Consider the following 13,195-nt stretch of genomic DNA (forward strand, 5'->3'; position numbering starts at 1 on the left):
AAGTCAGTGAGTGATGACTTAGTCCTAGAAAGGTAACTAAGCAAACACATTTATTTTCCACATTGTCGGAGCCCATTCATAACAGCATTTTACTAACTAGAAGTACTTGCAAACTTAAACTATAAAAGAAATAATGAAAAAGATAGGTAAATTGTGGTTTGAATATTTTGCCATTAAAAGATTTCACCCTTCTTTAGAGCAAAATATCAAGAATGTTATAAAAAAATTCTGTGTATACCTACAAGATTTCAAGAACATCTGTTTATACCTCAAAGTACAAGACAACACAACATGGAGACAACAGCGACAATCACATACCAGTTTAACTAATTTGTCTAAAACAGACACAGAATCTATTTGGTCGTACCTGTATTAACTTCTCTAACTTAGATATTTTTTAAGCCCGTGATGTTTTTAAAGAGTGTGCTAAGGATTTTCTAAGCAAAGGGTATCTAGGGCAAAAGAAGAATATTCTGGCCTCTACAGAAAACAGATTTTATCTTTGAGATAAACTACTACACAAGAATTCTACCATTAATAATAATCAGAAATTTTAGCTTTATTTTGGAATAATGGCAGTTGGAAGGACCTACAGTGATCACCTAGTGCAACAACCTGACCAATTCAGGGCTGATCAAAAGTTAAAGCATGTTCTTAAGGGCACTGTCCGAATGCCTCTTAAACACTGACATGCCTGAGGCACTGACCACCTCTCTAAGAAGCCTGTTACAGTGTTGGACCACTCATTATATAAATGCTTCCTAATGTCGAGTCAACCTCCTGTGGTGCAGCTTTGAACTACTCCTGTATGTCCTGTCACTGGATACCAGTGAGAAGAGATCAGCAATTAATAAATAGAAAATTTAATGTTAGATTTCCACTACTTGTCAAAAGACAGTATGTTTCCATAGAGGCTTATATACTGAAGTCAGGAAATAGATTCTTAGATTATCTGTGCATTCAAAAGAATATCTTGGCTAGTACTGGAATCATGCTTTTGACTTCTTTTGCAGTATTTTCCTCTTTGTGGCCTAAAATTAGTCAGCCAGTGGTGTCCCCTCCTCAGAAAAACAAGAAAGATACCCCAAGCCTCCTGTATCCCCAAAATTGCATTGCAAGAGATAGCTAATAATGAAGTTAAATAATAGTTGCTAAACAACTCTATATGGCAAACACTAAATATAGCTAAAATTCGGTTGCATGGATTAGAACTCCATATGAAATAGAAATTTTGCCATATGAAATACTACGGGTTGCCCAAGAAAGCTGTGAATGCTCCATTCCTGGCAGTGTTCAAGGCCAGGTTAGAGGGAGTCCTCGGTGACATGGTTTAATGTGAGGTTTCCCTGCCCATGGCAGGGGGAGTGGAACTTGATGACCTTAAGGTCCTTTCCAACCCTAACTATTCTATGATTCTATTCTATGATTCTGTTAAAACATAACTTCATGAAGGTTCATAAAGGTGAAGTAGTACAGTAAAACCAATTTATATTCATGATAAAATGGCACGTACTTTAGGAAAAAAGTAAAATTCACAGGAAAATAAATACGTTCTAGAATTACCAAATGCAAAAAAAAAAAACCTTAAAATCACATACAAATATATACCTATTAGAATTACTGAATGCAAAACCTGAACCAACCAAATTCTCAAGCAATTAAAGTGTGGGGCAATTTTATTAATGGTCAGAAAATATAAAAAGTAATTAGTTACTAGACATCCTGGACTTCCAAGAACTGAGGGGAAATGCCCAGGTCTTCTCCATTCTTGCTCCTGTGCATATCAAACTGTGTGAGTTTGAATAATGATGCAACAGAAAAATTGTATTTTCAAAAGAGATTCTTCCAGTTTTCCTGACTTCCCACTGCTGTTAGCGGCTCTAATATGATATGAGACAAGAACTGTTGGAAATGCTTTTTTTTTGGTATTTCCCTCCAAAGTTTTTTGAGTTGGCTATGTCTGAGGTGCCTTTTAAATTTGTAAGGGATACGACAGCAAGACTTGCCCCTTCCTAAGAACAGGGCTATAGTGAGTATTTAGAAAGGGATGTCAGCTTCTAAACCTGAACAAAACAGTGAGCCAAAGGAATACTTCATGTGTTCACATATAAATAGAAAGAAACATTGGAAAGTTACTGTTGCACATATTAAAGCTATAAAAATGTAATTGCTTTAAATAGTTAAATGGGGGAAAATACTCCAAGAGGAACCTTCTAGAATATAAATACAGGACCCCCAGACATACAAGGCTTTAAGGGAGATCTGCCTACTCTATTTCATTACACGGTATGTATAAGGAGGCTCAAAACAGCTTTGAAACTAAGAACAAGAATAAACTAAACCTGAAATCTGAAAATAACTATGCAAGACAGGACAAAAATGAAAGGACTTACAAATAAGTATCCAGCTGCCCAGCGTGTCAGTACACAGCAGGTCCTTCTGTCTGGTTTCTAGGAATTCTTTCCCTCTGTGAGCGTGAACAGCTGGCTGTGGACCTATTGCATGATCATCCTAGCAGTATTTCAATCTCTGCTTTAGCTTTTATCTCCGAGTTCCTTACTGCCACACTCCTCTATCCTTCTTTTTTGCCACATTTCATCACCTGGGGCGTACAATGATGAAGGGGAGGGACTTCATTAGGGACTGTAGTGATAGGACAAGGGGTAACGGGTTAAAACTTAAACGGGAAGTTTAGGTTTGATATAAGGAAGAAGTTCTTTACTGTGAGGGTGGTGAGGCACTGGAATGGGTTGCCCAAGGAAGCTGTGAATGCTCCATCCCTGGCAGTGTTTAAGGCCAGGTTGGACAGAGTCTTGAGTGACATGGTTTAATGCAAGGTGTGACTGCCCATGGCAGGGGGGTTGGAACTAGATGACCTTAAGGTCCTTTCCAACCCTAACTATTCTATGATTCTATGACTCGACTCCCCAGTATGTTCAGTGGCTCCAGAACAGAAACATTTTTCACCTCCTGTTCACCTGCTCTACTCTATTTCTCTCTCTTCAAATTAACACAGGCACAAATGAATTTGTATAACAGATTCAAACTGTCACAGAGGGCTAGTTGTGGTTTTTTTGGAGGGTGTTATGTTAGATGTGGTCTTCTGCTTGGACTGCATCTTCAATTTGATTAAAAAACACTTAATGTCTGTGTGTTTAATTCTGTATGATTGTTTAAAGAGGTTAAGTAGTGAGGCAGCAAGTGAAAAGCTACGTGTGTACTTTGTACTCACTGCTGTACTCAGCCTCATCTTTGCAGACAGCTGAACGGAATAGATGTGACAGGAGACTAGTGTATTTACAGTTGTATTCTGTACAGTAAGTCAAATCACCTCTACAGCAGATGCCAACAATACTGACAATCAACAGAGAACCATGTTTCATGTTCTTTGGTCATATAATTTCCTTTTACATCACTTGTCCTTTACTAAGAGCAAAAGCAAAAACTCCAAACTCACTAAATGTCCAGAGCAGGATAATCCGGTCTTCTGCCATAAGATATCTGAACTCTAAAGAATTCAAGTGAAACATATGACAGTTGCCCAGTATAGGTGGCCATATAAAACAGAAAGCCTGCCATGGTAGAATAGGTTTCATTGGTCTTGGAAGCTCTGCATCTGTACCCATATTCTCATATTGCAAAAAGGTTGGTACAAATACAAACCCTAAAGAATATGATGAGTTTACAACTTTCTTTTGTTTTCTTCCTATTTTACCTCCTTTCATTTTTCTTGTTTCCTTTCCTATTCACAGATATATCAGAAGTATAGCTGATCGCGAGATACATAAAAGCCCCCCATTTTCTTTTATGATTCAATGTTTTTTTCAGTAACATAATTCTGACGTAATAAAACAATTATATCTAATCTGTACCTGAAATAAAAAACATGTAAAAGCATCTAAAACTGTTTAAAATCTGTGATTCACTAAGTTCATTAGTTAGAATAATTTTTTATTTAGTAGTAGCCATGCATCTTCCCCAAAAGAATGGCAGCATGAGAGGGAAAGGAAAAAAGAAGTGGAAATATGAAAATTACATTGGCCCAGGGGCCAGCTCATGATAACAGAAATCACGGTTTCAGAGCTCATTCCCTGACAGACTAAGTGCACAGAAAGTGTTAGTGGATTGCAATTATATATTTGGAGCAAATGACTATTCAGTTATTACCATAAGAAGAACATGCGTTAGCTTAACTTTCTTAAACCTGCAGTCATTGATAACTGATAAAAAGATGGAACACTAGTTAAATATTTACGAGAAAATGATACAGTGTTAATACACGATAGTTTATCAAGTGTTTTATCCCTGTTAACTGGAGAAAGTTATTGTGGGATGGTCATACTACAGACCAGCATGGAGGCTCAAACAGAAAGAGTGAGTAAGACTGGCTTTTTAGCTCATATAAATTAAATTAGTAGATTCTTAAAAATTTGTTATGAGTCCTAAAGAGAACTTTAGGACTTCTTTAATTTCTTCTGTTGCACAGGTTCAGCTTCCAAATTCTCAGAAGTACTTCCAAAAATTAACTACAGTTTAAAAGCTAACAGAAGAAAACAGAAGAAAAAGTAAAACTGAAGGAGGCGTTAATTCACAGGTGTATTTCAGCTCATATGTAAGATGTGGTTATTTACCTAATTAAATCTTGCTCCAAGAGAAATGAGGATGTTAGTAAAACCAATGACTGAGCAAAACAAGCATACACAAAAGCTATTTTCCAAATTTTATTTAACAATAAAAGTTTTAAATATTTTAATTTCATATGACTGCTTATGTTCATATGTTGTCATGAATACTCAGTGTAACAGTAAAACAGGAATAATTAAGGCTTCACATGTATAAGAAAGTTACATGAGTTTACATAATCTATTTCTAAATACTTTGTCTTTATATTTACATACATAAAACAGAACTTTCAAGTGGATCTGCTTAAAACTTCTGCTTTCAGTGAACTCTTCAAAGTCAGTAACACTATAAAGTATCTATGTATTTATTTTTAAATAGAAAGCCTGGAAGCAGCCAGGTAAAGGCACATGATAAATAGAAAAAAGTTTATAAACAGGTAATTTTCTGCTCATTTCTCTTTGTTCAAAGAGAATCCTTACTCAAAGACAATCCCTGCTTTCAGACCTGATGTCTTTCCCCTCATTAATTTTATGAGTTGCAGAAAGCTCTAAAGTTTCCTCCAGAATCAAGGAGGTTTCTATTTTATTGGTGAATTCTTACTTGCAGCACTATGGCCTTTGCAGCAATTTCTCCTCTTGAGTGCTACCCTGGAGCTGCAGGCTCCTAGACCCTTGCTGGGTTTCTCTCTTGCCTTTTTACTCGTGTTTTCTGAAATCATATTTTCTGGAGTATTTTTCAATGTTCTTAAGCAATGAACAACCTCCTCTGCTTCCATGAGGTCTTACCTGATTCACTCACTCTTACTGATGGAACACAGCAGGTAAGAAAAACAAAAAGCCCCAAAGTTACACAGTCTACCTTATCCACCTATGTTTACATTAGCATTGTATGCAGTAGAAAGAATTAGCTAATGGACAAAAGGATACATTTTCCTTCAGCAGTTTGCACAATATATGGCACACTGTAACTGTATTATGTGTTCTCTGAAATCAGACCTATTTCCCCTGTTACTGCATAAAAACATTTCTTGCAGAGTGTGTAAGGAAAGCTTTTGCTCAATATCGATTATCCTGTGGTTTTTTTTGGGTAGCCAAGAAAAAGCCGTGTTCCCAAAGTATTTTACTTTTCCTTTAAGTTATGCTATAAAACACAAAATGATTAACCATTTTCCATTTGTCCTGGGTTCAGCAGTAGCAGTCAATTTTTCTCCTTCTTGGTAGCTGTGGTGCAGTGCTGTGTTTTGACTTCCAGCCTGGGAACAGTGTTGGTGAAGCCGATGTTTTCAGTTGTTGCTAAGTGATGTTTACCCTAACCAAGGACTTTGTGAGGCTCATGCTCTGCCAGGGAGGAGGGGAAGCTGTGAGGAAGCAGAGACGGGGCGCCTGACCCAGGCTAGCCAAAGAGGTATTCCATACCATAGCACATCATGCCCGGGGTGGGGGGTAACTGGGAGTCACCCGGAAGGACACAGGCTTCTGGGTCAGACTTGTTTTTCTCGGCGGGTGGTATTGCGTTCTCTTCCCTTGTTATTTTCTCTTATTGTTGTTGTCATTGGTGGTAGTGGTGGTGATTTGTGTTGTACATTGGTTGCTGGACTGTTCTTGTCTCAACCCGTGGGAGTTGCACTCTTTCGATCCTCCTCCCCATCCCTCCAGGAGCGGGGAAGGGGAGAGCCCTGGGTGGGGGGCCTCGATTGCTTTCAGCCCGGCACCACTCACTGGGAGTGAGTGAACAAGCTGTCTGGCTAGGGTTTAAACCACGACACCATTTCACAAGTGGCCATTGTAAAACTCTTCTGAACTAGATTAATCCTAATTTTGCACTCAATCATACTACACCCTATGACTCACTAAAAGAATGTCAGGGAAAAAAGCCTTAGCATTTTAAAATACCAACAATAGGCTGGGGGAGAAATGGCACAATAAAAAGCGTTTTTAGTGCTATAAAGTAAAGCAGCCTAAACCACATACACATTAGCTATTGTTTTGGAAACTAGAAGTATATTGTGTTTTCTAGTGTTTCCATTTTTCACTCTGGAATTGAGTCCAAGCCCCTCACTTCTAAACCGCTAAGGTCAGTTTAGACCTGCACCACACAGGTACAGAGCCAACTCAACACAACGGTTCATAGAAAGAATTCCTCACCTTTAATGCTTAGGCAATCTTTGGTTAACAAAATGCATTTCCATTTAAAAATATAATTTAATTGATCATAGTTTTAAGTTCACTCCATGGACAGTCTGTACTGAACCATATTTAAGAATGCCAGACTGATGTACTTAATTCAGAGTCAGTTTTCTGGATCAAGATGATTGTGCTCATCAGGGATATGATAGAAGCTCAGCATTTAGCTGAGATCTTCAGGAGTTTTTACCCCTTCTGGTGTTACAGAAAGACAAAAAGAAGGCCCATGGTAAGGAAGCAGAAAAAGGACAAACAATTTTTCTCACCAACCACCAAAATAAAATAGCAATTTGTGCTCCAGCCTTCTGTGGAAGAAACTCAGCCTTTAAAGAGCAAGAATAAAAATGTACAGGAAATAATCTTTAAGAAGCTGTTTTGAAATTCTGAACTTGTATAGAAATAAAACCTTAGTACCAAGGTCAAGTCATAACCCTTGATCCATTAGATCTTTTTTGAGCTCACATTCACTACAAAGACTGTAAAAATAACAATTATTAATTTTAATAATATACCCCAACAATCTGTTGACTCTACTGAGATTTTAGCTTTGCCAAAATGCATGCAGAAAAATTAGGCATATGAGAAGTGTATTTAATTAGGAACTTGCCATCTGGCATAAGCAAGTAAATTGTAAGTGTAGCCCTTTTAATATAGAAGAAGCTATAATCAACTAGGGAATAGACTATAACCTATTTCTTGTTTGATTGAAATGCATAAATTAGGTATGGGAATAGTGTAATTACCTATTATTTTGAAGGGTTATCCATGAAGCTAAGCTGTGGGCAACCACAGCAAGCAGAGTAAACATAGTAAAACTGTTGTCTTAAGATTGACAGACATAAATCAGTAATTTTGACAGCCTTTAAAAATCTGTCACCCTGTCTTATTAAGCAAAGTTAGAATATACTGGGAAAAATAAAGAGCTGAATTAAACAAACAAAAAAGCACACCTAACATTTTTTCTGGAACACTAGCTGGAGCAATGTTTATTATAATCTGGCATCCCATTCTGACAGGCTATTCTGAAAAAAGTAAAGAAAAGCCAATTATATAAACAGGCAACGAAATGAAGTAGCCTCTACTTGGCTGCTCTTACTGTGCAAAACAGGAGACAATTAGTTTGATTTTAGTAATAAACGTTATCAACAAATGCCTAAGTTTCTTCTTTACTGAACTTATGATTCATAATGAAATACCAGTCAAAGTAACAGAAGTTATGATTGAAAGTCCTTTTCGCTGTTATTTATTAAGAACATTTTACTTCACCTCTTTACTCCTCACACTTACCTGGCTTTGTACCAGCTAAAGTGAGAACAGCTGCATCCTACTTTGTATGATCATCTCATTACTGCCTGGACAACTACACTACATGGGCAGGCCGTTCTTAGCTGTGCAGTCAAACACCCAGTCCCTCAGCTGCTAGAGAACAGTTGCAGTACCAAATATAAAGCCAAGTCACAGATCAGCCCCTCAACCAGGAAACAGCTTCCAGAAATCTACCAACCATTCCTTAAGATAAAGGTGTCTGACAGCCCCTGACCTACTCTGTTATAGTTTTATTAATCCATCAGAGCAGGTAAGCACTGAAATCAGTGTAAAAGCGTGTTGTCCTTGTCAGCCATTGTACAAAACAGAATGGCCCCTTTTATTCACAGTAAAATTACCTGTACACCCAGTACAACTACCCATACTGTTTGTAGCATTTTCTAAGGAAGTATCCCTGATGTATCTTTGGGGTTTTTTTTTGTTAATTTTGGTTGTTACACTTTACAATTTACTGATTTTACCTGCCTCAGAGAATCCTTAGAATTTGATTCTGGGCTTGACAAAAAAAAAAAAAAGAAAATATAAAATAAAAAAATCAATACCAGACACTTTATATTCTCAAACCAGCTGTAGTAGATCCTTCACATACTTCTATTTCCTGATTAACTGTGCTTGATGTGCTTAGATTTTAAGCTTTTTCTAAAGTCAAGGACATATTTGTTTACTAACACTAGCTAGCAGTTCTGCTTTTTTATACAATTTAATACTCCTTGGCTGCCTTCTATAACATATCCCTAAAAGAAGAAAAAATAATGAATGAAGCTGCATTTTAAAAACAGACATATAGTCTGATACATATGTGGGTGCATGTGACACTATATATAGTTATCCTCCAGAATTCCCCTGCAAGTCTCTACTGGTTGCCACAGGAGCGAGCAAACAAAAGAGATGGTGTTCTTTCAGGCTATTGAAATTTCAGGAAGAAAAATTCTGGCCAATATTATATTCAGGTTTTCTCCAGAGAATGGTACAGGAAGATACGTATTTTTGGATACTTGTATTCTTAAATTTTTAAGACTGAATCATGGAGGGATTGGCACTTCATTAGCTGAAGACTGTGAAGTCAGGGAAAACAAAGCTGAGTGTTGCATCTGTGATATTCAGCATCCGGCAGCACACTGGAATACTCTTCCTGCAGTGACATGAATAGCCAAGTGACTGAAAATGTGAAGACAATGACTCACCTTCTTGTTACGTATTCAGAAACTGTTTGGAAGGAGTCAAATGAAAATGTGTTTGGACTGTTGCTAGGAAAGTTCTTCAGTTCTTTGGGCAGATTTTAATGATGCTTCATGTGAAGGCCATGTACTGAGAGACCAGGACAAGAGCAGATGGAAAAGTACTGTAGGAAAGTTATTCTGAGATGGACTAATGGAGATAATCTCACTGCTGCAAGAGACAGACCCTGAACAAAGAAGGAATGTTCTGAGGTTGCTGTTTCAGCAGCACATCTGCTATAGGCAGATCTCTCTTCTGCTCTTAATGCTTAACATGGAAATTACAAGTTAAGGAACATGGCATTTAAACCTGAAAGAGGGGAGATTTAGAGGAGATATGAGGAAGAATTTCTTTTCTGTGAGGGTGGTGAGACACTGGAACAAATTGCTCAGAGAAGTCGTGGATGTCCCATCCCTAGAATTGTTCAAGGCCAGGCTGGACAGGGCCTTGAGCAATCTGGTCTACTGGAATGCGCCCTTGCCCATGGCAAAGAAGGTTGAATTAGATGAGCTTTAAGGTCCCTTCCAACCCAAACCATACTATGATTCTGCTATGATTCCATGATTTGGAAAACTAGCTGTGAGCAACAAGTCAGTTCAGCACACACTGAGCATTTTGCAGTAACAAGTTCCCAAAGATGATACAGGAAATCAGTACACTCATTTAATCTTACAATGTGACCTCTATAGGAGAGACCAATAAAGAGAGATTCTTCTGTATTTAATTGTATCATCTCTTTGCTCAAGTAGCATTTTATATCCTCATACATTGCAACGATCTCCTATTTTTTCCCTTGTATTTCACTGTAAGAGAACAGATTTAATACACCTCTCATTGCCACTCAGTGGTTCTCTAGCAAGTAACAGCTGCCTTCTCTTAACAAAACTGGTGGTGACGATGGTATTTCTTCACTCATGTTCAAACAATCTGAGATAACTGTGTGGGAAGTCTTAGGTAGATACTTTGTTAATCCTCAAACCATGGCTTCAAATGAACAAGTCATATAAGGATCAGTATTATATATCTGTATATTTTAATCAAACAGACATGGACTGGGATACAGACATATACATGAAAGGGTCTGCACTAAGCATTATATGTAGGCATTGTCATATAGATTTTAAAGAAGTCAATTTCTGATTACCCAGTCTATATTATCTCTGTTTCAATAAAAAGTATGAATAAAAAGAAAACATGTAGTTTATGTGTGCGCCCTCTAAGAATTGAAGCATTCTATTAGATCTTTTTTCCTAAGTAAAACAAACAGGTCTCTCTATCCATACTGCACATTGATACTTACACTTTAGGCCAGACAAAACACCATATATCACACATCTGAAATTTTAAACAGTTTTAATAGATGCATTAAATAAGTCTAAAGCTCATTAGAAAACCTTAGTTGTTACACTGTTTTACTTCAGATTACCCACAGTGACAAAACTGGATTCTCAAGCCAGAGTCTTGCAGATACACGTGCATGAATTAGGCTATATTTTTTGTACTTCGAACACTGCAGTGGCATCACTGGCAACTGTAAGTGTAAGCATGAATTTAAATTTTCACATAACTGCGTTCCATTTAATTATCTGTTTGGTTCATATCTGGTAAGACCATTTTCAAAAAGATACACCAAGTATGTTAGTATGGTTTCATCGATTACATCAGTGGGGTTTGTTCATTTTGCATTATTATTTCTACTTCTAGCATATTCTTACAGTAAGCCTATACCCTGGATAGCTTGCTTTCTTTTCAAGCAATCATCAACATTTGGAACAATGACTTGCATATGGGCTATACATTCTAAAATAGCTCTACTTTAAATCCTCTTCTTGTACTAGTAAAGACAAGTAGGTAATTCACATCTGTTAATTATTCTATGGCTTACCAAAAAATATGCAGGAAATATGTCAATGTAATTCATATTTACTTACACATGAGTGTTATACACCCATTTATAATTAAAAAAAAATTGACATAATTGACAAAATATTTGGTGCTATATAAATTTTTAAACGGCATACTAAGAAATACAACAACCACAGATTCACAGTCCCACTTCCATGCGTAGTCAACACTAAAATTAACATGTTTACTTATATTCCCCTATGAAAAATATAACTACCTTAAAATCACTTTTTTCCAATTGATCTTACTGGAAATGCCATATAAAATGAACTGCTTGTTCTATGTAGGCCCAGGGAAAAGATCCAGAGGAGAGCTGTCCTGGGTTCAGCAGTAGCAGTCATTTTTCTCCTTCCTAGTAGCTGGTGCAGTGCTGTGGTTTTGACTTTCAGCCTGGGAACAGCGCTGATAACACCGATGTTTTTAGTTGCTGCTCAGTAATGTTTAGGCCGGCCAAGGACTTTGTGAGCCTCATGCTCTGCTCGGGAGGAGGGGAAGCTGGGAGGAAGCAGAGACAGGACACCTGACCCAAGCTAGCCAAAGAGGTATTCCACACCACAGCACGTCATGCCCAGGATGTAACTGGGAGTTAGCCGGAAGGCCTCGTGCACTGCTGGGTGGGGGTGAGGTATTGGTCGGCGGGTGGTGAGGTGTTGTATTCTCTTCCCTTGTTATTTCCTTTATCATTATTATTGTTGGTGGTAGCAGTAGTGATTTGTGTTATACCGTAGTTATTGAACTGTTCTTATCTCAACCCCTGGGAGCTACATTCTTTCAATTCTCCTTCCCATCTCTCTGGGAGTGGGGGGATGAAGGGGCGGGGGGGGGCGGGGGGGGGGAAGAACAGAGTGGGTGGCTGACTTCCCGATAGGGTTTAAACCAGGACCCAATTAGCAAGATGAGCTAAAAAGTAGCAAGACAAACAGATGGACACATAGGGCAGCTAATAGTGTGTCAATTTCTTGTGAACTAAATTTAATAAAACTCAAAAAACAATCAACCCTTTTACTTACTTAGCATTCCCAGAAGATAACTAAGCATAAATGAGGTGTGGGGTGTTTTTTTTTTTCTTACTGAAACAGTAATTTTCAGTTATTAACACAGTGAAGGTTCTGTGTTGCTCCCTCAAAACCAGTAATACTTTCAAACTTTGAGATATATATTTAATGTGCTTGGTGCAGAAAAAGTACTACTGATTTGTAAGTTTTCGGTATAGGTGGATGCCTTAGTCATCTTGCTTCTTTTTAGCTGCTGTGAAACTAACATTCAGTCTTAAGAGTAAAGACAGATTTATTTTAAGGCAGAATGTCTGCAGTCATTAGAAAATCCTGACTTCTACAGAACAGTTCAGATAATTTTTATCACAAATAATTCTAATAATAAAAATACAGAATATAATTTTGTGAGTGAAATTACCAAAAGTCTGCCTAGTATGTTATCTATCTATCTATCTTACTGTACTGGTTAGTCCAGGCTAATAATCAGAAACAACAGCCTTTTGCATAAACTATGTAAAAACCTCAATTTTTTGCTTAATAAGTTAAAGAATAATTAAATTAAGGAGGATATTGATTTTATAGGGAAGGAAGCTTATGAAGTCACTGAAAATTTACACTAAAAAAAACTCCAAAAGGAAGTTTTACAAATTAGCATGCTTTGAAAAATTTACAGACTTCAAAGCAGTTAAAACTAAAAACTTTAATAAATTACTCAAACTACAGAAATACAGAGAATTTGGCTGCTACAGTATATTGCTGCATGTTTTCTATTTTCTTTACAGCAGCCCTAAAGAAATAGAAAGAGCACAAACAGAGCAAACTGTGGATGTGCCAGGTGTTCTGCCTGAAAGAAATGCCGTCAACCTATAAAGTAGAAGCAGGTAATCACAGAAGTCCCAGATAAGTTTAGGGCAAAAAAACTGAAGTTCTGGTGTACCAAACCAA

The 13,195-nt window shown here is 37.4% G+C and overlaps 1 protein-coding gene across 5 annotated transcripts in view; it reads right to left on the minus strand.

Annotated features, from left to right (window-relative positions):
* Positions 1-13,195, minus strand: part of SGCG (sarcoglycan gamma) — a 126,220-nt gene that overhangs the window by 89,763 nt on the left and 23,262 nt on the right. The window lies entirely within an intron of this gene.

The sequence above is a fragment of the Pezoporus occidentalis genome, unplaced genomic scaffold (genome assembly GCF_034315485.1).
Source record: "Pezoporus occidentalis ecotype Australia unplaced genomic scaffold, CSIRO_AGI_Poc_V1 ctg18, whole genome shotgun sequence".
Taxonomy (NCBI): Eukaryota; Metazoa; Chordata; class Aves; order Psittaciformes; family Psittacidae; genus Pezoporus; species Pezoporus occidentalis.